The sequence below is a fragment of the Polistes canadensis genome, unplaced genomic scaffold (genome assembly GCF_001313835.1).
Source record: "Polistes canadensis isolate GaletaPanama2010 unplaced genomic scaffold, ASM131383v1 scaffold_7, whole genome shotgun sequence".
Classification (NCBI taxonomy): domain Eukaryota; kingdom Metazoa; phylum Arthropoda; class Insecta; order Hymenoptera; family Vespidae; genus Polistes; species Polistes canadensis.
The window spans coordinates 895,598-898,221 of NW_014569554.1; the positions used below are offsets into that span (position 1 = coordinate 895,598).

Genomic DNA, 2,624 nt, shown 5'->3' on the forward strand with positions numbered 1-2,624 from the left:
TAGAAGTTGAGAACTCGTTCTTTCTTCCGCGAATATCTTTGCTTTCAACGCGAGGAACACGTGCTTCGAATGTTTTCTGCTATATGGCATTGTCGAGAAGTTGACATGTGGGCCACACGAAGCGACGACGACACAACACAACAACAAACAACACAACGATGAAGAAGACGATGACGATGATGACGACGACGACGACGACAACGTGGTAAAGAAACAAACATACGAGGACACTAAACGTGTAAGTGAAAAAGAGATAAATGCGTAAAGTCAGAGAGAGAGAGAGCGAGAAAGAAAGAAAGAGATATTAGAAAGAGCTTGGACTTTACCGTGAGCCAATCCAAGCTGTGACCTTGAGGAGCTCTAGAAAGAGAGATATATTTAGTCGTGAGCGGATCGAGTTGGCTGCCGCCATAGCTTGTGTGCCTACTCCTCTTTTGCATTAGTATAATATATATGTGTATGTAGTAGTAGTAGTAGTAGTAGTAGTAGCAGCGTGTAACTGACATGAGCTGTGGTTTAACTGTGGCTTGTGTGCTTGATTCTATTGCATTAGTATGTGTACCTACTTGTATGGATTTGTGTGTGCGTAAATAGTGTGTAACTAAACTGTACTATAGTTGTAGCTGTAGATGCTGTTGCTGTAGTTACTGGGTTGGTACTTTCTATATCTATGTAATACTTTTTCTTTCTTTCTTTCTCTCTCTCTTTTTCTTCTATTCTCTTCTCTTTCTAACTTCTCACAAGAGTCCCTATTTCTCTCTTTTCCTTTAGAACGTGGAACCTCCGTACTAAACGTGGATAATAACTTTGGAACAACCGCTAGATGTGTTTTTCAGGAGCCACGCTTCCGTGAATGTAGGATATCTGTGTTTATGTATGTTTGTGTGCGTCTACGTGACACGTGAAATTGAAATATATAGCTAGGTGTACGTAAATATATATATATATATATATATATATATTTATGTATGGTTGGTGTGAGAAAAAGTTTCATTTTTGAATATTTGATGTTAGTAATTAGAGAAATATCACAGTTTGTATAGAAATATTTTGTAGAGATACCGAGTTTTGAAAATGTTTCGCAATTTTTGGTACATATAGATATATGTGTGTATGTTTGTTATCAAAGTTCTTTTTTCTTAAAACTTGTAGTTAATTTAAATAGAGATTCTCGAATTTTACGTTAATAAACATACCGGTTCCATTATTTTGTAGATAAATCTGTCGGCTATGTTTGTTTCACAAGATTTCAATAACCAACCCGCAAAATTCCAACAACGAGAGAGACTCGACGAGGACATTCTAAAGTAGACAACTAGTTCCCCACTGTTCAGTGTTCACTGTCTTCTTTTCTTAATCTTTCTTCGAACGAAGTGCAAATGACATTCCGAAATTCTGCACGGTCAAGTTTAATATATTGCTTGACCGGTCACATGCATACTCCTATGTTTCCACGTGCATCCAATTTACATCTGTAATTATTCAACTTTATATTTATTTAAGTCATTATCATACAAAAGAATAGGTCAAACATTTTTTTATAATTAATTACATTGATTTAACAATTATTCTTTTGATTCCTCTTCTCGAATATCCAATCTCTCGCGTAAATGGAATTGAAATTTGACGAGTCAAGCTTGCAGTTGTATATTTTGGGAAACAAATTATCCCCGAAATGATTGACAAAGAGTAATTGATTTTTAAAATGAGTTACGAATTTTGGGTAGATCTCTAAAAATTGTTAACTAACTTCGTAATATTTGATTAATTTAGGTACTAACAATTTTCATGTGAATTTGTATAATATTTTCATAAAATAATTATAATTGAATTATTAACCTGACCGATTAAAGAAACGCGTTACCTTTTCTATGTATTTGGCTTTTAGAAAAGGTCAACGATATGTTAAACGAACAACCCAGTGACAAGAGAAACCTAACAGCAGTTCTCCTTGGTTGCTTTTGAAATACAACGACGATGAGGACGATGACGACAATGACAACGAGTCATGGGATACTCAAACTTACTCGGCCCAATTTCCGTGAAGCTCTCAAGCGTTACGAGGCCACTGGGCATTCCTAAATTACAGTTGGTACTTCCGCCACCTAGTATCTACGCTGTTAATCTACAGTATGTTCCATGAACTCGACGTAAGTGTGTTTCATTTTACTATCTATCGAGAAAAAATACAGGAAACCTAGAGATGAGAATATTGTCGAGCTTAGATATACGTAAATGGAATTGGATTACAATTTTTTTTAATCTTAATATTAAAACATAGTATATTTTTGATGGAAAAGTATATTTTTTAATTGAACATAATCCAAACCAAGATTAGAAAATTCTACTGCATGGATATGGCAATCAATAAAATCTGGCACTTAAAATTATTTGCTATTTAAAAGTTACATGATCACCCGTAATCTTACTAGGTTCTTGTTTCACTGTAACATCAATTATTGTTGTCATTTTCTAGCATACCATATCGTTTAGTTCCAAAATTATATAGTACACTCTTATTCGAGGTAAGAGAAAAGTAATATATTAGAATTATTATTTATTAAAAAATTCTTACAAGTATCTCTCGAGTCAAATAATAATTAATTATACTAATATTCTCTAAA

At 33.9% G+C, this 2,624-nt stretch overlaps 1 long non-coding RNA gene across 2 annotated transcripts; it reads left to right on the top strand.

Annotated features, from left to right (window-relative positions):
- The first annotated feature begins 201 nt into the window (after nucleotides 1-201).
- On the top strand, nucleotides 202-2,373 carry LOC106790838. 2 transcript variants are annotated; one of them, XR_001382126.1, is made up of 3 exons: nucleotides 202-238; nucleotides 772-855; nucleotides 1,889-2,373. It is a non-coding gene; the product is annotated as an uncharacterized LOC106790838 (long non-coding RNA). The 2 variants fall into 2 exon arrangements; XR_001382125.1 differs by lacking the exon at nucleotides 202-238 and adding an exon at nucleotides 617-651.
- The last annotated feature ends 251 nt before the right edge of the window (nucleotides 2,374-2,624 follow it).